The sequence below is a fragment of the Chiloscyllium plagiosum genome, unplaced genomic scaffold, assembly GCF_037043375.1.
Source record: "Chiloscyllium plagiosum isolate Xiang-an unplaced genomic scaffold, Cpla_swu_hap1 HiC_scaffold_33, whole genome shotgun sequence".
NCBI classification, from domain to species: Eukaryota; Metazoa; Chordata; class Chondrichthyes; order Orectolobiformes; family Hemiscylliidae; genus Chiloscyllium; species Chiloscyllium plagiosum.
The window spans coordinates 25876234-25899727 of record NW_028270171.1 but is presented as its reverse complement, the minus strand read 5'-3'; the positions used below and the strand labels follow the sequence as shown (position 1 = coordinate 25899727).

General features: G+C 41.6%; 1 protein-coding gene across 1 annotated transcript in view; it reads right to left on the bottom strand.

Moving 5' to 3' along the window:
• txn2 (thioredoxin 2) overlaps nt 1-22806 on the bottom strand; it is a 53968-nt gene extending 31162 nt beyond the window's left edge. Inside the window, exon 1 of the mRNA XM_087978382.1 lies at nt 22787-22806. The gene's annotated coding sequence lies outside the window, so the exon portion shown is untranslated. The remainder of the gene's footprint in view (nt 1-22786) is intronic.
• Between the last annotated feature and the right edge of the window lie 688 nt (nt 22807-23494).

Genomic DNA, 23494 nt, shown 5'->3' with positions numbered 1-23494 from the left:
CACCTTGACCTCCTTCCACCTATCGCATTTCCAACGCCCCTCCCCAGTCCCTCCTCACTACCTTTTATCTTAGCCTGCTGGACACACTTTCCTCATTCCTGAAGAAGGGCTCATGCCAAAACGTCGATTCTCCTGCTCCTTGGATGCTGCCTGACCTGCTGCGCTTTTCCAGCAACACATTTTCAGCTCTAATAGTGTAGGGGAATGGATCTGGGTGGGTTACTCTTCAGAGGGTCGGTGTGGACTCGGGCCAAAGGGCATATTTCTACACTTGGGATTCTATCACTTCCCAGGGCCTTACCACTAAATGTGAAGTCCTACCAAAATGCAACACCTTGCATTTATTTAAATTAAACTCCACTGCCATTCCTCAGGCTACTGCCCAGCTGATAAAGATCCCATTGTAGTCTTAGATAATCATCTTCACTGTCTGCTATATCCCTAATTTTTGCTGGTGGTATATCAGCAAAGTTACTAACCATGCCTCCTATATTCTCATCCAAATTGTTTACATAAATGATAAGCAGTAGTAGACCCAGCATAAATCCTTGCAGAACACTGCTGATCATAGGCCTCCAGTCTGAACACCACTGACTGTCTCCTATCATCTCCAATTTTGTATCCAATTGGTTAATTCTCCCTGGATCCCATGTGGCCTAACTTTACAAAGCAGTTCGCCATGTGGAACCTTGTTGTGTACTTGCTAAAGTCCATGTAGACTTTCTTCCATTGATTCCATCTACATTTCCCACTGCCTCGGGAAAGCAGCCACCCTAATCAAATACCCCTCCCACCGCGATTATACTCTCTTCCACCCTCTTCCATTGGACAGAAGATACAAAAGTTTGAAAACATGTACTAACAGATTTAAGAACAACTTATTCACTGATGTTACTAGACTTGCGGATAGACCTCTTGGATATTAGAGTTGATCTTTATCCGCATCTTCTCTGTCGTTGTAACATTATATTCTGCAAGCTGTTCTATTATTCTGATTATCCTGCTCAGTGGTTAGCACTGCTGCCTCACAGCACCAGGGACCTGAGTTCGAATCCAGCCTCGGGTGACTGTCGGATTTCCTACAGGTGCTCCAGTGTTCTCCCACAATCCAAAGATTAGATTCCCTACAGTGTGGAAACAGGCCCTTCAGCCCAAGGCCACACCGATCCTCCAAAGAGTAACCCACCCAGTCCCATTTCCCTCTGAATGATGCACCTAACACTATGGGCAATTTAGCCTGGCCAATTCACCTGACCTGCACATCTTTGGACTGTGGGAGGAAGCCAGAGCACCCAAAGGAAGCCCACGCAAACATGGGGAGAATATGCAAACTCCACACAGACAGTCGCCCGAGGCTGGAATCAAACCTGGGACCCTAGCGCTGTGAGGCAGCAGTGCTAACCACTGAGCCACCATGCCACCCTAAGATGTGCAGGTTGGGTGAATTGGCCATGCTAAATTGCTCATAATGTCAGGGATGTGTCGGTTAGGTGCATTAGTCAGGGTAAATGTAAAGCAGTAGGGGAATATGTCTAGGTGCGTTACACTACAGAAGGTTTGTGTGAATTTGTTGGGCTGAAGGGCATATTTCCACACTGTAGGAATTCTATGATTCTATCCTGTTATACTTCTGTAAGGTATGATTTGTAAGGCAGAACCAAGTTTTTACTGTATCTCAGTGCATGTGACGATAATGAATCAAATCAATTCCACTATGCCTTCAACTATCTTCTTGATCACCTCTTCAACAAACTCAATGAAGTTCATGAGACACGATTTCCCACACACAAAGCCATGATGACTATCCCTAATCAGCTCTTGCCTTTCCAAATGCACGTAGGTCCTGTCTCTCAGGATCCCCTCCAACAACTTACCTTCACTGACATCAGGCTCACAGGTCTGTAGTTTCCTGGCTTTTCCTTGCAGCTTTTCTTAAATAATGGCACAACATTAGCCACCCTCCAAGTCTTCCGGCACCTGACCCATGACTAATTATGATACAAATATATCTGCTGGAGGCCTTGCAATTTCCTCCCTAGCTCCCCACATTGTCCTGGGATACACTTCACGCATTTATCTATCTTTATGCATTTTAAGATCTCCAGCACCTTCTCTTCTGTAATGTGGACTCTTTTCAAGACATCACTATTTATTTCACCAGGTTCCCCAGCTTCCATGTCTTTCTACCGAGACTGTATTGAGGAAACCGTTTGTTAATGTTGTTTGTGTCTCACCACAAATGCATTGGGAGTTTGTTCTGAGGACAATCATAGAATCCCTACTGTTGGAAGCAGGCCATTCAGCCCACGAAGTCTACACATTTGTGAGAATCAAAGCTCACTCACTTCAATAATTTCAGTCCGAGACAAAAATCTGAAACAGTAGTGTCGTTTATTTGTACACTTGCAAGTGGGTGCAATGTCTAATGCCAGGTAAGGCAATGACAAAAACACATCAAATCCAACAAACTCTCGAAATTTATACAATTTGAATCCCCATATTTTTTCTTATTTCATTGTTTGCCCCCTCCTCCGCTTACGTCACTCATTTCCTTAAGACTGATCCCACAACTTCTGTTTATCCGGCCTTGTCCGTGACAAATGCCTATCTCTGGCCCCCAAAAGGTTGTTTGACGTCATCCCACTGCAGGTCATCGTTAGGCATATCCTTTCTTTATCAGCATTTATTCCTCTCTGGAGGCCACTCTGACCTTTATGACCTCTTTAATTAGGGTTTGTTCCTGTGTCCCCATACAAGTGGGAAAACAGATGTTTATACAGGCCTCTCTTCACAGCATTTTATCTAGTGCCTGTATTTCTACCATTGTTTTGTAATCACGTCTCATGCTAACATACCATTTTTTTTAACGGATTATATACTTCCTCATTCTTGCTAATTCAGCTCTCAGCCGAAACAATCCCAAACTAATGTGAATTCATTTACTCTGTATCAGAACTTATAATTGCTGAAATAACATTAATTCACCTATATCCCACACATTGATCCTTCAAAAAGCATCCCATCCAGACGCACCCCCTTACCCTATTCCTGTAACTGCATTTTCCATATCTAATCCACCTAACCTGCACATCCTTGGATACTATGGGCAATTTAGCATGGCCAATCCACCTAACCTGCACATTTTTGGACTGTGGGAGGAAACCGGAGCACCTGGAGGAAACCCATGCAGACAGAGGGAGAGTGTTGTTATGACATGGGTTAAACCCTTCTGCTAATTTAAACCAGCCACACAGAAAAGATTCACCCCGTGCAGTAATCTGTTAAAATTCGAGAGGCAAAGAACTAACCCAAAAATCACTATTTAAAGTCTTAGAGCTTTTATCTGCCACCTGCTTCATTCTATGCTGTGACCTCTTTAGGTGCTGTTTAACTAACTCACCAACTCAATTTAATCTCTCCCTCACCTCCAATACATAATCTAAGTGTAAGATCTCCGACTTTGGTCCTGTCAATTTTTCTTTAATTAATTTTAAAAGGCTTCTCACTTCGTGCCCAAATATTAACTCGAAGGGAGTGAATTGAGTAAACTCATTTGGGGCATCTCTAATGGCAAACAATATGAATGGGATATCTTTATCCCAGTCATTCGGTAATCCTAATAGTATGCTCTCAACATGGTCTTCAAGGTCTGATGCCACATTTCTAAAACTCCCTGGAATTCAGGATGATACGGACTGGATTTAAAGTGCTGTATACCTAAGCTATCCATAACTTCCTTAAATAGCCTAGCAGTAAAGTTTGACCCTTGGTTTGACTGAACCTCACTGGGTAGCTCATAGCATGAGATGAAAGTTACTAACTCCTCTGCCACTCTCTTTGCCTTGATACTCCATAATGGAATTGCCTCCATTATGGTTAACAAGTACTGATTCCCACTTTTAGTTCTCGATAGGGCACCTATACAATCAATTATAACCGGAGTGAAAGGTTCTTCAAATGCGGGAATTGGAGACAAAGGTGCTGGTCTTATTACTGCTTGTTGCTTACCTACCATTTGGCATGTATGACACATATAGCAAAAGTTAACCACATCCTTGTACATTCCAGACCAATAAAAATGTTTTTGTACCTTAGCCTGAGTCTTTCGTATCCCTAGGTGACCTCAGGTAGTTCATGTGCTACTTGTAACATCTGTCTGTATGCTACCGGCAACACGATCTGGTGCACTTTGGCCTATTTCTCCTCTGCACTAACCTGCTTGGTCTCCATTTCTGTCTTAGGATACCATCTTTCAGATAATAACCCTCAGGAATATTCTGTGCCTCCTTTTCTGAGTACACATCCACATATTTATCTTTTATCGTTTTGTTTTGCTGTTGCAAGACCCTTAGCCTTTCAGGACTAAACACTTTTGTCTGACCCTCTGCCTGTTCAGGTTTTTCCTGCACCATTACGTCAAACAGGGTATCCACTAACTGAATCTCAACTTCTTCATCTTTCTCTTTAGTTTTTGCTTCGTGCTGTGACTTATGATAGTGGGATCTTAATACTACACAGTCTGCGAAAATACCAGGATATTTCTATCACAAATGACCACACTTTTGGGGAACAGATCAGAAGGAGTGCATATTCACTCATCCCTTACTATCAGTGACTGGTTAGATCCTGTATCTCTCAAAATTATAACTTCTTGTCCTTCTCTGCCATTCTTTCTGAGTAAACTTTACCCACAGAGGCAATTTTTTTGTAGACATCAGGTACTAACTCCATACCCAGCCCCTGCCTAGGCTCCTTGGCTCTTCTTGGGGTTTCCTTTACTACCTTCACTAAGGCCACTGGCTTAGGTTCTTTTACCACATCTTTTCCCACAGTGCCTTTCTTTATTGAGTAGCACAATGACTTTGTGTCCCATTTTACCACAACAGAAACACCTGAGACCTTTCACCTCCTTTCCACCCTCTTGGGCATCTTTTTTTTAAAACCTGAAGTAAACTCTTATCAGTGTTCTCTACTCTTTGTTTTGTAGTGTAGGATCTCCCCTTCTCTCAACTTCTGTCCCTCACAGGATGAAATTCTGGCCAGAAGCTTGTCTTATGCACCAATATGTATTCATCTGCTAATTCTGCTGCCCTTCTCATTTCCTGAACTTTCTGTTCCTCTACGTGAATTCCTACCATCTCTGGAAGTAAGTTTTTAAACTCTTCCAGCAGAATAATCTTAGAGCTCCATAGGTCCTATCTATCATTAAAGCACGCACCCCATCTATCAAAATGACTATTTAATTCTTTCGAATGTAACATAAGTTTGACCTGGTTCCTTCTTTGAATTTCTGATCTGCTGTCTATATACTTCTGGTACCAATTCATAAGCACCTAAAATAGCCTGTTTGACCTCTTCATAATCTCTTGACCCCTCATCTGACAGTGCAGCAAATACCTCACTAGTTCTGCCTACCAGTTTAGTCTGAACTAGCACTACACATAAATCTTTGGACCACTCCATCTGCCTAGCCAGTTTTTCAAATGAAATACAGAAGGCTTCAACATCTTTCTCATTACAAGGTGGCATAGTTTTGACATATTTATATATATCACTACTTTCTCTTTTAGTCTCCATCCTGATGACTTTGCTGACTAAGTTGCAACTTCTCAAGTTCAAATGCTCTCTCTCTCTTTGCTCAGCGAAGAACCTTCTCTCTCTCTCTGTTTATCTTCTAACTCCATTTTCTTCAATTCTAATTTAAGTTTTCTACCACTACTGCACTTGTCTGTTTCTTTGATACACCTAGGTGTTTGAGTAATTCCGTTACAATTTCAACTTTACTTTTGTCCTTGGTTAAATCCAAATCTAACTTCTTTGCTAATTCTGAAAGGAAGGCCTTTTTCTTTCCTTCTAAACATGCTTGGCAAATTTTAGGATCATCTTCAAATCCCAGAACCTCTTTAGCAATTTTAAGAGCCATTTCTCTCACTTTTAATTTAATCATCCACAAGTCACAGAAATTAAACAAATTGTCTTACCTACGTTTTATTTAAAGATCTAGGACACTAACCTGGAAGCGTTAAAATCTATTAGACTTTCTCATACTCCAAATCTATTTAAATCTGTCTAAACCTGTTCAAATTGCAGAAAAAGGCCCCAAACTGTTCAAATCCAAGCGACAAGCACTCAAACTGCTATGACACGGGGTAAACCCTTCTGCTAATTTAAACTAGCCGCACAGAAAAGATTCACCCCCGTGCTGTAATCTGTTAAAATTTGACAGGCAAAGAATCAACCCAAAAGTCACTATTTAAAGTAAAAATTAACAACTTTTTTTTAAAGTCTAACAGAATAATTAACTTACAACTATTTACAACTCCTTCCTCTAAACCTATCTTTTACCGTGTTCTCTACAATACTGGTCTGATAAAAATCCTGATTACGATTTACAAAAAATATAATCACATTTAAAAACCAGTCAGTTTGCCGTGTGTCCACCGTAGATTTTCCTCTGTTTTCGTTTCTTCTTCTTAGGGATTCTATATCACAGGTTGTTGATAAATAAAGGTACCTTAAGAGAGCAGATATCTCTGCAAGCGGTTTCTCTCTAGTTGTTGGTGCTTGGCAGTTCTCTTTGCTGCTGTGATTAACTGTTTAAATTGTCTGATACTTATACTCCAAAACATTGGATTGTTTCATTGGTTTTATATTGTCAAAATACTAAATTCAAACTTGATTGGAGTTTGGTATCTTGGGGCATAATTTAAACTGATTGGCCGAATTTGAATTTGTTTTTGTAGCAACCCAGCCAGTGCCAGCTGTTCTGACGAGGTCTTATATTGTTACCTTATTCTGGACTCTCTGTGCTCCTCTAAGTCCTTGCTAGCTTTTCAACTCTCATAAAATTCAGTACACCTTCGTAACAGTGTGTAAACTCTACACACACAGTCACCCGAAGGCGGAATTGAACCTAGTTCCCTGGCGCTGTGAGGCAGCAGTGATAATCATAGTTCATTTTCACATTGCACTCCCTGTCAGTATCCAAGGTGCCATTGAGAAGCAAATAATCCTCCCAGCAGGGGAATTCAAAGAGAAAATGAAATGATTCTGAAACAGACCCCTGGCAGAATCCCAGTCACCCAGATCCACAAGTTGTTCGGTCAATCAAATCTGTTTCCTGATTTTCCCCTCTTCTGTTTCAAATCTTGAAACAGATATTCCCTAATATATGCCTATTTATTTATGTAATGACATGTCTTCAGGTACAGCAGCACCAGCACAGTAGGTAGTGTTCAGGCTCCTGAACCTGTCCGCTCCAGGCTGGGTGTATTCTCTCTCTCTCCCCTTTTTTGACTTTTTCCTTTCTTGTTCTTCCTTTTCATCTTCTAATGTCTTGGGGAAGCCAGAATGGTGTGGGTGGGGTATCAGCTGTAGCAGTGGCAGTAACCAGAGTGAGGAATCCTGGCTGTGGGCGGATTGTGGACTCATGGATTTGGCAAGACATCTGTTGTGGGGTAGCAGTGCCCAAAGCAAAGACTTCTGATTGCAATAGGCTTGGAGTGTGGGCTCAGGGACTTGGTGGGTCTTTGGCTGCAATGGTGGCACTTCCTGGAGTGAGGATACCAGGCTGTGGGAAGTCTGGAGCATGAACTTGGCAGGTTGTTGCTAGTGGTGATGGTGGTGAATGGAACAGGGACTCTGGCGGATATGTTGTCTGGAGTGTGGACTTCTGGCTGTGCCATGCCTGAAACATAGATTCTTGTGGGGTTATCGTTGTTGTTCCCAGAGCAGTGATACCTTGCAGAAGCCCTGGAGCTATGTTTAAAGAGCCCTTGTACAAAAGATGAACTCCACATCAAGCCTCAAGATCTTATAATGGAATATAAATAGATTAACATATGTGTAAAATGTATTTATATGTAAACTAAATTAAATCTAAACATTTGTATAATGTGTGGTTCATCCTGTGAATCAGTTTAACCGTGAGCTGCATTCAGAATAGATACATCACTTTTGATTTCAGTCTCATTGTCTTGTGCAGACCTGTCAGGCTCCAGGGAGTGTCTCTGGCTTTAGGAATTCATTAGCTCTTCCATACAATTCATGCCTCAGTTTGTGGGCTGCACCTTCTTTTTCTCAGTGCATCAACTATAACATTCCAACTTACCACAGCTTCCCACAGTGTAAGCCAGCTGGAGTTACTCCTGGCGCTCCAATTCCTAAAAAAGAAGTTTACTCAAGTAGAATGCTGCATGAATCTGCCAGGAAACTTTTGTTATCTAGCACATAGAACTGCAAAGAAATCAAGGAAGTTGCATTTATATAAAACCTTTCATGACCTCAGTACATAGCCAATTAAGCATTTTTTTGTTGCAGTGTAGATGTTGCAGTATTGTTGGAAAAGTTACAGCTGATTGATGCACAGCAAGATTCTACAAGCAGGAGCACAACATGGCAGATGCGCCTTTTTGGTTGTACTCTTGCCTCTGAGTCAGAAAGTTAGATTAGGGCAATTGTCCTTGAGAGGAGGATTTGGGATTTTTTTTGCATCCACCTCAGAGGGCAGATGGAGCTTTGGTTTAATGAGCCAGCATCTCTGACAGTGAGACAAAAAAACTGCAGATGCTAGAATCCAAAGTAGACAAACAGGAGGCTTGAAGAGCACAGTAAGCCAGGCAGCATCAGGAAGTGGAGAAGTCAACGTTTTGGGTATAACTGTTCTTCAGTCTTGAAGAACGGTTATACCCAAAATGTTGACTTCTCCACCTCCTGATGCTGCCTGGCTTGCTGTGCTCTTCAAGCCTCCTGCTTGACTCCTCTGACAGTATAGCATCCTTCAGCACTCCACAAGGACTAGTCTTAACTTTGTACTTAGGTTTTTTGAATAAAACGTGAACCCGTGACCTTCTGATACAAAGGTGAGAGAATGCTACCAACTGAACCACCTTTGCTATCTATCTGCTGCTAAATGGACTCAGAGATGAGGTTGTTGTTCATCCAACTTTGACACTTCAGAGAAAGCTTCCATTGGCCATTGATGTATATTATTTGAACCCACATCAGGATAGTGGCAGGCTGCTATTATACTCAGTTAACCTGATGAAGACAGAGAGAAAATTGAGACAGGTTTTGGGGAGACAATAGCCTTTGATAGTGTCACTGGACTAGTAATCTAGAATAATGTCTTGGGGACACAGATTTGAAACCCACAGGGTAGTGATGGAAGTTAAATTCAATTAATAAAATCTGGAAAGTAAAACTAGCCTCACTTGAGTGGTCACCATTACAATCGTTAATTGTAAAAAACCCATCTGGTTTTCCAATGTGTTTTGGCAGTGGAAATTCACCATCCTTACCTGGCCTACATGTCCCTCGTGATTGTCTCTTAACTTTTCTCTGAATAGGCCTAGCTACCTAGCAAGCCACTCAGTTCAACAGAGATTTCGGAAATGACAACAAATTCCAGACTTCCCAGCAAAATTCACATCTTAATAAAGAATAAAGGAGAAAAGTTTCTCATGCTGATTGATATTTAGTACTATGTTGTGTATGAACTTTGAGAGGGGTCAGGAAAATTTCACTACAACTGCAAAGTGAAATAGTTGAATATCCAACTTGCCAGTATGACTGAAAGAAGGCAACTTTGAGAAGATGTTACAATGCCCATGGAACTCTTGTCAGCTTGGGGATAGAACAGCAAAGAATTGGAATGGTAAAATGGTATAGATAGAAAATGCCAGCAGAAACCAAGTGATAGGTTAATGTGCTCAGTGTCTGAATTAAGAAATAGTGGAAAACTTGCAATTCAAGAGAAATAGAAAAATAAATCGCAAAATGACAGAAAGAGGAAACCTGTGTTCAGATCATGTTCAGATCATTCAGATCTCTGAATCATGTGTTCAGATCTGTACTGCAAAAGAAACACAGACGTTCAGTGGATTACACTTGTAGTTTTAAGGCAGGATTAAAGGTCAGTCATAACTTAGTGCTAGTACACTCACCTCTGAGTCAGAAGGTTGTGGGCTCAGATCTCATTCCAGAAGTTTGAGCACATAATTTAGGACAATAATGCAGGAGTGCTGTGTTGCCAGATGCTGCTGGTTGAATGAGATGTTACACCAAGACTCCACCTGCATGATCAGATAGATGTAAAAGATCCCATGGCACTATTTTAAAGAGGAGCAGACGTGTTCTCCCTGGAGACCAAGTCATAACCCACATCATGTGGAAAATTGCCTAGGATTGTCCTATACACAAAAAGCAGAACAAATCCAACCTGGTCAGTTACCACCCCATCAGTCTCCTGCTGATCATGAATAAAGTATGGACGGTATTGTTAGTGCTAAGAAGCAACACATGCTTGGCAGTTACTTTCTCAGTTAAGTTCAGGTTCTGTCGGGGACACTCAGCCCTGCTCACCTCATTACAAGCTTAGTTCAAACATGGACAAAAGAGCTGAATTCCAGGGTGATGTGACTGTGGACTGTCCTTGACATCAAGGCCAGGTGTGGCAGCAAGGACTCCTAGCAAAGTGGGACTCTTTACAAGTTAGAGTCATACCTGGAAGATGGTGGCTATCATTGGAGAGCAGTCACCTCAACTCCAGGAATTCCTCAGTATAGTGTCCAACCATCTTCAGCTGTGTAATGACTGTAACAAGGTCAGCCAGGTGAACCTCACAGAATATGAGATCCCAGATTGGGGCTGTTAACCTGGTCCAGTCAGGAGCACTGGCCGACAGATATAAACAAAAGTGTCAGTGGTTACTTTTTCCTGGCAAATGACATTGGGGCAGCTTGTGGACCAGGAGCTTTTTCACTTAATAGGAGCCTAATGTTTCCCAAGGCACCAGATACTAAAATCTTTGAAGAGTTGATGGATTTAGTTAAGGAAATATTATGACCTCAAGCCTACTCTAATTTTGAGATGCTATGGGTTTTACTCAGCAATTCAAGAACTAGGGGAATCCAAATCAGGATTTTTGACTGGATTAAGATGGCTAGTAGATACATGTGACTTTGGTTTAACCCTTAATAAGATGCTGCGAGATCCTTTGTATGTGGGATTTGTGATGTAATCATGCAAAAACGCTTACTAGCTGAAGTCGAACTGGACTTCAAACAGGCACTACAACTGGCTATCATTGGAAAATGCGGCAAGTGGAGCATATGAGTTACAGGGTATGCTAATGGAAGTGGACACCCTCACTAGGTCAACTAAGCTTGGGGAACACCACTTGAGTGAAGACAATTGCATAGCCTCCTTCAGGACGTTTCCTGAACAGAGGGAATAGGTGAACCCACAGCAAAACCCTAAAACAAAGCCAAGTCTTAGCCGATCGGTTAACACTTTTTTTCAGGATCTGACCATCAAGCCATTGTAGTTGCTGCCAGTATGCAGACTCGAGACAGCAAAAGACTATGCCTAAATTGAGTAATAGAACTCTCAGGACAGTATCCAGGAGAGTGCACACCCTGGACAGTCCACCTACATCTTAATCGGAACAGTTAAACTGCTTAGATTAGATTCCCTCCAGTGCGGAAACAGGCCCTTCAGCCCAACCAGTCCACACCGACTCTCCGAAGAGTAACCCACCCAGACCCATCTCCCACATGCACCTAACACTATGGGCAATTTAGCATGGCCAATTCACCTCACCTGCACATCTTTGGACTGTGGGAGGAAACTGTAGCACCTGGAGGAAACCCACGCAGATACGGGGAGAATGTGCAAAATCCACACAGACAATCGCCCAAGGCTGGAATCAACCTCTGAATTAGAACCAATCAAAATAAACATAAATGGTCACCTGGTTCTATTGGGGGTTGATACCAGCATGGCTGTATCGGTGATTGCAGAACAAGCCTTTAAAAAATTAGCTCTGGACTCCAACCCTTAAGATGGTAGACTGAGAATCTATATTGGGCAACCTTGACAGATTAAGGGTATAACTTAGGTTCTATTCTCGTATGAAACTATGGATCAGTTAGTTTAATGTCTGTCTTTGGGAAATTGTTAGCCTTCATTATTAAAGCAGTAATATTAGAACATTTGGAAAGTCAAAGTACAAATCATCAGTGTCAGACTACTTTCATTTACATCACATTTTAAACATCATGTAACTCACCAAAGATGATTCAGGTTTTTGTATTGTAGCTATTCCTTTGAAAGTTTTCTTTGAAATTTCTTGATCTGTTCTGAGGCCGACAATCAATTAACTCTTGATGCTGGGTGTAATTCCCACAGGAATTTTCCAGATAGTCACTGAATTCTATTTTCAACCACCTCTGTTTGCCTGTTCTTTTATACATAACTAAAAATGACTTATCTTACTTGAAAGTTCAATATTTCTAAGTAATTTTGACCATGATCCACTTGCATGAGAAGGAGTTGAGTGCGCTAATAAATTAATAGTTAATGTGCTGTGATACTGGTTTGTTACTTTGGCCCATTGCCTTGAGTTTTACATCAAGATAAAAAGGCGGCTTGTCAATTAAAAAAAAATGCAGTGTGTCTGCTCTAGTGTTGAGTCTCCCACTTTGGGATAGTATTCAGATGATGGTGTTTACTAAGCAATGACTTTCAACCTTCAGACTCTGAATGGAGACCTGTATGTCAAGTCTTCTTGGTTCTCACACCCAGTATTTTTCTTGCATCAACTGTTTAGCCTGCAGTTCCAGTTTACTAATTTGGGAGGCGATCTACGTATATTTGCAAGAGCTACCTGTCTTTTACCAGGAACAGATAAAGGTCTGGACATAGGTGCTGCCAGCTGCAGTTTTTTTCAGTCAGGAGTGGCAGTGCACGTCCAGGAGTCACTGCTCAGGAACCTACACCTCCATCTGTAGAAATTTATGTGGATGGGGAAGGGAGGCATGTGGGTTGCCCAAAGTGAGTAGAATTGAAGATGTATTGGATGTTGGAGGAAGGGACCAAATGCCACTGGAAGAGCTGGCACAAAGTACATTCCTGAGTAGCATCCAACCCATTGCCAAAACCATCAAGATCCTTAAGAATGTGGTGCTCAGCCCAATTCTAATTGGCTCAGGCAGATGAGCTATTCTTGTGCATGCTGACCTTGATCATTTTAACAGACTTCTCACTTGTACCAGACCCCAAACATCACACAGGAGGCTCAGTTCCACTAATGGAAATTTCTCTCAGAAATACCCTCTGTGCCATTTTTAGATTAGATTAGATTACTTACAGTGTGGAAACAGGCCCTTTGGCCCAACAAGTCCACACCGACCCGCCGAAGCGAAACCCACCCATACCCCTACATTTACACCTTACCTAACACTACGGGCAATTTAGCATGGCCAATTCACCTGACCTGCACATCTTTGGACTGTGGGAGGAAACCGGAGCATCCGGAGGAAACCCACGCAGACACGGGGAGAACGTGCAAACTCCACACAGTCAGTCGCCTGAGGCGGGAATTGAACCCGGGTCTCTGGCACTGTGAGGCAGCAGTGCTAACCACTGTGCCACCGAGCCGCCCATCAAAGGGGTTTCCTACATGGATACCCTCTTACGTACCCTCAATTCCCTTGATCTCATTGGATATCTAAACACAATAAAAAAAGCAGGACCTCAAAGATAGTATTCTCCTGATGCCATATGCTAATGAGAGTAGGAATAGGAGGATAGGGAAGATGAATGCGTGGCTGAGGAGCTGGTGCAGGGGGCAGGGATTCAAATTTTTGGATCATTGGGATTTCCTCTGCAGTAGAAGTGACCTGTACAAGAGGGACAGGTTGCATCTGAACTGGAGATGGACCAATATCCTGGCTGGGAAATTTGCGAGAGCTACTTGGGAGGATTTAAGAGGGTTGGCACCCTAAACAGTAGTGAGGCAAGAGAGAAGGTTGAGGCTGTTAAATGAGAGGAAGCTAAATAGATAAGTCAGGCAAGAGTATGGCAGAGAACAAGGGAAGACTGATGAATTAAACTGCATTTATTCCAATGCAAGAGGCCTGACAGATAAGGCAGACGAACTGGGAACATGGGACTAGTGTATCACAGCTATTACAGAAACATGGCTGAGGGAGGGACAGGATTGGCAGCTCAATGTTCTGGGTTACAGATGCTATAGAAGAATAGAAGCAGAGACAAAAGAGGAGGGGAGTGTTATTTTTATTATGGGAAACATCATGGTAGTACTTAGAGAGGATATTCCTGGGAGATTTTCTAGTGAAGCTATATGAGTGGAACTGAGAAATAAGAATGGAGTGATCTCCTTCATGGGATTTTATCATACCCCCCCCCAAGTAGTCACTAAGAAACTGAGGAGCAAATATGTAGGGAGATTGCAGGTACTTATAAGAATAATAGGATTAAATAGTAGGAGATTTTAACATTCCAAACATAGACTGGGACTGTCATAGTATTAAAGACTTGGGTTGGGAGTGTTTTCAAGAAAACTTCCTCAATCAATATGTAGACAGCTCTTCTAAAGAAGGTGCAAAACTCAACCTCCTCTTGGGAAGTAAGGCAGGGTAAATGGCTGAGGTATCAATGGGGAACATTTTGGGACCAGTGACCATAAAAAGATAGATCTGGTCCACAAGTTAAAGCTCTAAACTGGGGCAAAGCCAATTTTGATGGTATTAGACATAACTTTCAAAGGTTGATTGGGGGAGGCTGCCCATAGGTAAAGGAATGTCTCGCAAGCGGAAGCCTTTCAAAAACAGGATAACGAGAGTTCAGGGACTGCATGTTTCTGTTACTGTGAAGGGTAAGACTGGCAGGATTAGGGAACAATGGGTGGCTCTGGTCGAGAATAAGGAGGCATATATCACGTATAGACAGTTGGGAATGAGTGAATCCCTTGTGGAATATAGGGGGTGTAGGAGTACATTTAAGAAGGACATTAGGCGGACACAAAGGGAACATGAGATAGCTTTGGCAGATAAGGTTTAGGAGAATCCAAATAGGTTCTACAAGTATATTAAGGGCAAAAAAATAACTAGGTGAGAATAGAGTCCTTTAAAGATCATTTATGTGTGGAACCACAGGGGATAGATGAGATTCTGAATGAATATTTCATGTCAGTATTTATTGTGTGGAAAGACATGGAAGCTAGAGCACTAAGGGAAATAAATACTGATGTCTTGAAAAGAGCCCACATTACAGACAAAGAGGTGCTGGAGGTCTTAAAATGCATAAACAGAAATAAATTCCCAGGACCTGATCAAATGTATCCCAGGTCATTGTGGGAAACTAGGGAAGAAATTGCATGACCCCTAGCAGAGATATTTATGTTATCGACAGCCAGGGATGAGGTGCTGGAAAACTGGAGGGTGACTAATTGTGCCATTATTTAAGAAAGGCTGCAAGAAAAAGCCAGGGAACTACAGACTGGTGAACCTGACTTCAGTGGTGAGTAGGTTGTTGGATGGAATCTGAGAGACATGATTTAAATGCATTTGGAAAGGAAAGGACTGATTAAGGATAGTCAGCATGGTTTTATGCATGGGAAATTGTGCTTCAAAAACTGATTGAATTTTTTAAAGTGACCCATAAGACAGATGAAGGCAGAGCAGTAGACGTTGTCTACATGAGTTTTAGCAAATGCTTTGACAAAGTTCCAGATGGTTGCCTGATTAGTGGTATTAGATCACATAAGAACCAGAAAGAGCTAGCCAGGTAGATACAATCAAGCCAATTTTGTAAGAGATAAAGGGTGGTGGTAGAGTATTGTTGTTCAGACTGGAGGATTGTGACCAGCGGTGTGCCACAAGGATCGGTACTAAGACCACTTGTTTGTTATTTATATAACTGATTTGGATGAGAATGTACGAGGCATTGTTAGTAAGTTTGTGGATGACACCAAAAGTGGTGATATATATTGATCAACTGGGCTGTGGGCTGAGGAATGGCAGATGGAGATTAATTTCTTTGGGTTGTGAGAGGAAACCAGAGCACCTGGAGGAAACCCACACAGACATAAGGAGAATGTGCAGCTTTACACAGTCACCAAAGGCTGGAATCAAACCCAGGTCCCTGGTACTGTGAAGCAGCAGTGCAAACCACTTTGCCACCATGGTAGGATTGGTCAAGAATGACTTCAACTTTTAAAATCCACAATCACAATATTTTTGGTTTCTTGATATTTTCTTTTGTGTAAAAATTCAAATATCTACCCTACGACCAGTCTTAAGCTACTTGGTCCACAAAGCCCTAAATTGCTTCTCTCATCTTTCAAAATCAGTGAAGCTTTCTCCTCCTGCTCAGTTCTCAATTACCTCATTCCCTAACAGTAGTACAGAGGTACAGGAGAAAAAGCAACTCTCATTGATCCAGATCCAGCAGCTCTCACTACATCTGCACCGTTAGATGGGGTGGGGAATGGAAGAAAGAAGGAGGTGAAGATAAAATTGCAGAACCTGCTGTGTGTATGCAAAGCTTTTTTGAGTAATTATACCGGTTATCTGCAGGACAAGCTGACAGAAGAAGATATGCAAAAAGATTAAAATGCAAAATAGGTCTTATTCTTGTATATGTTGAGTATAGATTATAAATTTTAAACACTTATCTGAAAGTAAGAAAGCAAGATTAGCTAATAAGGTGACATTTATATATATATCAATGCCACCTCATGTTCCCATGAGGAGATTGAACAGTTCATCAACATCACGAACACCTTCCACTCCGATCTCAAGTTCACCTGGACCATCTTGGACATCTCCCTCCCCTTCCTGGATCTCCACCTCCATTTCTGGTGACCGACTCAACATGGACATCTACTTCAAACCCACTCACTCCCCCAGCTACCTGGACTTCACCTCCTCCCACCACCCCTTCCTGTAAAAGCGCTATCCTTTACTCCTCATTCCTCCGCCTCCGCCACATCTGCTCACAGAAAGAGCAATTCCATTCCAGAACATCCCAGATGGCCTCTAACTTCAAGGACTGCAATTTCCCCTCCCACATGGTCAACAATACCCTCCAGCGCATCTCCTCCACTTCCTGCACTTCCACCCTTGAGCCCACCCTCCAACGCAACGAGGATAGAACCCCCGATCCTCACTGTCCACCCCACCAGTCTCCGGATACAACGCATCATCCTCCGCCATTTCTGCCACCTACAGTCAGACCCCACCACCAGAGATATATTTCCCTCCCTACCCCTTTCAGCATTCCACAGAGACAGTTCCCTCTGCGACTCCCTCATTAGGTAAAAACAATGACTGCAGATGCTGGAAACCAGATTCTGGATTAATGGTGCTGGAAGAGTACAGCAGTTGAGGCGGCATCCTGATTTTACTGCTCCTCGGATGCTGCCTGAACTGCTGTGCTCTTCCAGCACCACTAATCCAGACTCCCTCATTAGGCCCATGCCCCACACCAATCCACCCTCCATTCCCAGCCCCTTCTCTTGTCATTGCAAGAAGTGTAAAACCTGCGCCCACATCTCCCGCCTCACCTCCATCCAAGGCCCCAAAGGATCCTTCCAAATACAGCAGAGATTTTCCTGCACATCCAAACACCTCATCCACTGTCCATTGCACTTGATGTGGTCTCCTCTACATTGGCGAGACAGGATGCCGACTTGTGAAATGTTTCAGAGAACATCTCCAGGACATATGCACCAATCAACCCCACTGTCCTGTGGCCGACCACTTCAACTTCCTCTCCCCCTCCCCCAAAATCCATGCAAGTCCTGGGCCGCCTCCACCATCAAATCCTAGCCACCTGATGACTGGAGGAAGAATACCTCATCTTCTTGCTTGGTACCAATGTCGATTTTACCAGTTTCTTCATCTCCCCTCCCCCCACCTTATCCTAGATCCAAACCTCCATCTTGGCACTGCCCTCTGAACTGACCTTCCTGTCCATCTTCCTTCCCACGTATCTGCTCTACCCTCCACTTTGACCTTTCATCATCACCCCTACCTTCATCTACCTATCACATTCCTAGCCACCTTTCCCCCAGCCCCACCCACCATTCTGCTCTCTTGTTTTCCCCGCCCCCCCCCGTATGCTTGAAATGTCAACTCTCCTGCTCTTTGGATGTTGCCTGACCAGTTGTGCTTTTCCAGTGCCACACTTTTTGACCCCAATGTTTATATATAGTTTACTTTTGTGTTTTAAGTATTTACTGTGACAACAGGGAAAAAATCAACTCCTTGCTACGTGATGAAACCCCAATTAAATATATATACTTGACTTGGCATAGCCATGCCATCAACCAGCACATTCATTACAGAGCTGAGAAAATGAAAGAGAGGGCAATTTCTGGCTTGTGTTGATTTATTGATTTCATCAAAGGGTTAGTCATAGCATTCCTCTCTAAGAAATGTGGTGATGAGAGGTAGGGTGAAGGATGTTGATAACATTTATTTAAGATTAATTTTCGTTGTAATTTCCTGTCTGCTCATTAGCTGCCATTAACTATAGAATATCATACAGCAAGTGCGTTCATTGCCTGTACCTGCCTCATAAACAACATAAAATAAGCTAACTAGGAACTACATGTTCAATTTTCCACAATGACGTCTTCAGTTCAAGGTGTGGTCAGACAGTTATACAAAGCTCCATCGGGATCATATTTCTGTTGGCAAGAACTAAGTCACCTTGCAGGTTAGTGTAGCCTGTATGTAATGATAGCCTTGCAGACACTGACAAAAACCAGCACCACATATGTTTATTGTTTCATCACATGGACATTTTTAATTTCTTGGACAATGAGACTTTTTATTTATTCACTAATTATCCCACACCCTGAGGTGTAATGCAGTACAAGCTGTATACAACAGCTCTTTTTCCTGCCCCACCCTGCCTCCACCCATTCAGGTTGAGTGCAGGTAACTGCTGCAAGTTGGTTACTTGAATTATTTTTTCATTGAAATGTTGACGTTTACTGCCCATCCCCAACTGCCCTCGAATTGAATGGTTTGTTCAGCTGTTGGGAGTTAGTCATATTGCTATGAGACTGAAGTCATATGTAGATGAGACTGGATAAGGACAGTAATTTTCTTCCCTAAAGGACATTAGTGAACCAAATGGGTTTTAAATGATAATTGATTATCACTATTGTGACATTGAGGATGCAATTTTACCCTGTAAGAGGCGGAGAGAAAGTGACAAGAAGGGAAGTAATTGGGAGAGTTGGCCCTGATGTATGTTCTGGTAGGGAAGGTCTCTCTTGACACCCACCAATTATAGCACTTGATGGTCACGTAAGAACCACAACTTGCCACACCCCCGATCATCTGCCATCCCAGCAGGTGAGAAAGGTAGCTATTTTCCTGACTGCAAAATCAGGGTGATCTGTCTACCAGATTGAGGGAGTGTTTTCAATTGTTCCATTCAGGAAGGGGAGCTATGCCTCCTGAAAGCTAACCCCCTTGACTCGGATTCCCTTGAACTACCCTCTCCCTGCAACTCCATCCTACATGAAGAGTGTACATTCTGGCCACTGGATTGCCTAAGGGGGAGACCTGGGAGCACCCAGATATTGTCAGCTTCTAAATGACGACATGCTGAGAAACTTAACTATCTGCCTCTCAGCTCTCGATGGGCTGGCTGGCACACAACACAGCAAGTGTTTGTGGTACTATGGGTGGCATGTCAATCACTACTTAACATATCTGTCTCCACACACTATGTTAAAAAAAGGTAAACTATTAATTGGATTTAAATTAATAGTTTGATCAACTGCTATGGTAGGATTTTAACCCACTTCTCAAAACTCCCCATGAATGTGAGTGCATGTGTGAGAGAAAGAGAGAAGTAGCTCTAATTCTGGCTACTTTTCAGTGTGTGTGTTGGCTGGCTAATCATACTAAAAGGGATTACTGCCATAATCTGACATCACTCACACATGATCTAATATTGAATACTGATTTAATAGGAATTCTGGTTAATTATTTCCCTATCATCAGCTCAGAAGCTCAAAGGTCAATTACCACTCTTATCACTTCAATGGAGGTTAACAATTTACTTTTCCTTTTAACTAAATATTTGAAACATATTAAGACACTCCTCAAGAGATTCAGACACCAACAAAAAATAGTTGGAAAATGCCTGGGGGAATAATAAGAAGTGGGGGAGCAATTATGTCCAAAAGAACTCCACACAGCATGCTGTTACTTGAAAGTTTTAACTATGACTGTGGACTGAAGGGAAGAAAAGCACAGGGAAGTCCAGCTTAATTTTTTAAAAGAATTTTTAAGAGTTGAGGGAGCTAGGATGTAAGGCTGAATAATGGACAGATGTACAAAATAAGACAAAGACCTTGAAGTCAATAAGACAGGAAGACTGGTGAATGAGATTTATTGTGAAAATAGATGGATCTCCAGTTGACTTGGAGTTTATGCAACATGGAGGCTGGTGAGAATATTTACATAGGCATTGAGCGCCATGGCTGGCATTAAGGGGAAAAAGACTTTCAACAACTTTCAAGACTTTCAGGGACTGAAGTGGAGGATATCTTTAAAGCTAAAGACACAGTTCACAGTTGAAAAAAGCACCAAAAATTAACAATGTCAGGTTTAACCAAAATGAAGTACTGAGAAAAGGATGCAGTAACATATTAAAATACAGAATGACTTTGGTCTCACCGATACTCAGCTGACAAACTCTGATTGAAGCACTTCAAATTACTCAATTTCAAAGCTGGCAGTAATAATTTGGCCAGTTGGTAACTGTGAAATCAGTACATTGTGGGTTCAAGTTCCATGCTAGTATTTGATTAATTTGATCTGACATTTCAGGGAAGGAATTTTGCAGCAATAGAAATACTCTCATTCAGATAAAAATTAAACCAAGGTTCAGATTAGATATTTAAAATGTTGTGAATTAGTTGATAGGATGCTGTATTGACCTGTTTAGGTTAATTATTCTCTCAATTGATATCACCCAATACTTTTTTTAAACTCGTCATTAATTTCAGTGCTTTTATGAACAAAATGGCTGCTCTGTGTATAATTATTTTGTTATGTAGTTTTATGCCTACATCCATGAGTCTGTGTTCAAAAGAGATTGGTTGAGGAGAAGGTAAGGTCAAGAGCTATCTTCAAGCTTGGGCATCTTTATAATAATATTTATTGCATATGTAGATAAGTACTACAATGCATGGTGCACTGATGCATATAGGGCTCTGATTACCGTAGATACTTGTGTATAGGTCGAGTTTTGAAGACTTTTTCAGGCTGAAATTAGGGTATCAACTTACACATAAGGTATTGTTTTCGAGGGGATGAAATTCATGCTTGGCTTGGGTCAAAAAATGGACATAAAAGAGCCAGATCTCTATATAAAATAATAAACAACAAAAGGGAAAAGAATTATGGCCATTACTGAACATTTATCTGCAAAATAATTGTCTCCATTCTGCCTGCTATGGTAGAATGGTACTGTCATACAGTGTTCCAGTTATCAGTACCATAAAGTGCATGTAGGTCAACACATAAGTACAAATGTTAATAGGCATAACAGCAGGTGGTCAGGCCATCTACCAGGGTATTTGTACAACACATAATTCATGAAATAAAAACAGAGGAGCAGTAAAAACAAAATAAATAGCATGAAACTATTAATCATATACGATAAACACTTTATATCAAAAAATTGACATTCACAACAAAAAACTCTTCTCACCATATATCACAAATATTAATGGATAGTCAGGAAGAGACCCCTGAAAAACTAAGGTCGACTTGTACATGAGGTATATGAAAATTACCAGATTTTGTGGCTAAAATGAAGTGCTGACTTATACATGAGATCGACCTATCCATGAGTATATATGGTATGTTTTACATTATTGAAAGACTATTCCATTAATTCGACCATTTAATGTTAGGAGGTCTACTCATGCTTTTTAAAACATGTTTCTAACATTCATAAATCTAGACATCAGGCTTCTGCCTCGCAAACCATGTGTTTCTTGCTTCTCTCTAAATTTTGCCCATTCTGTGCTATAATGTCCAATGGGGAACAGTTCCATGACATCATTGCAAGGTTGCTACAGGGTTCGAAAGACCTCAGACAACTGTAATCGCTGTATTATAAGGTAATTTGCTGCATGTTGGGTGTTTTGAAACATTGCAAGTTAGCTTATAAATTTGAACTGATATACAGGACGTTTGTGATGCTGTGGTAGTGGGAGGCCTCTGAGGTGGGAGGCCTGGGTTTATCTCCAATCTGTTCCAGAAGTGCATAGTATTGTCTCAGAACAGATTGTTTAGAAAAAAACCCTATAAATTTGAACCTTTCTCCAAACTCCAGTTATTCATTGAGCAGTTGAAACAGATGAAAGTAAGGAAGATCCAGATCATAATGTCATACAGCCATAGAGTCATACAGCATGGAACAAACCCTTTGGTTCAACCAGTCCACCCTGTCTACATGTGACACAAACATCAAAGAAATAAGAACCTAAACCCCTAGATCTCTCTATTCTACAACACTAGTCTTTTTAGTTGTATATGTCCTGCTGTAGTGATTATGAGTTCCTTGATTGGGGTTGTTAACCTGGGCCAATCATGGAGCCTTGGATAACAGATAAAAAGAGGATATTCGGAGAGTCTCCTGATTCTAGGGACTGGCTCTGAGCTGGCTGGTAGAAGCCTATACACATAAAGGATGACTTGGTGATGGGACACAAGCATCTGTCCAGTTATTTCACCTACCCTTGTTTGTTTTACCAAAATGTAATATCTTGAACTTATCCAAATTAAACTCCATCTACCACTCCTCAGTCCATTGACCCATTGATCAAGATCTCTTTGTAATCTTAGGTAACTTTCTTCATTGTCAACTATACCACTAATCTTGCTGTCATCCACACCCACTTACTAACCATGCCTTATATATTCTTATCTAAATTACTTACATAAATGATTCCTTTCGTGCTGTAACAATTCTGTGACCACCTGAAACAGGGAATAATACAGATATTATAGATAAAGAACATGTAAAAGGAACAGAACAAGAGAAAGCTAACAATAGTAAGAAAGATATTTAGCAATACTACTAGAATGTAGAAAGAGGCCTCAGATGAGGTGCTCCTGCAGCTGTATAACTTGGTAACTATTTATACAAAACCTGCAAGAAAAAAAATGAGAATTTTGTTTTAAATTCAGATGTTAGAGCATTTTTCCTTGATTTTTTTTATTGCATGTAATTTTTGATTACATAGTTTAGTAGATCAAAAACAAAGATACAAATTCACCTCTTTAACATTATCCAAATGTCTTGCCTAATATTGCAGACACTGAATGCATTTTCTTCCATTTATGGTCGAAAGACTGTATGCCGTGTGCAATATGTGGGAGGGACTGTGGTTTCCTTCTGCATGAACACTGTTCCCACTGACAACAATCATTTCAGAAATCAAAGTAATGAACCTCTGACACAACTCATTGGCAGGACTCTCCCAGACTGCTCAAGACTTACTATGACACACTGACTGCATTCCTCACATTCCAAACCTGGTGCAGCTGGGAACCTAGCTTCTAAGTCATTTGCTCAGCCCTGTCATTGGTTGTGATATCACCCTCAAAGTTCTTTCAGCTATGTATATTTTTCCCTTTTTAGGGCA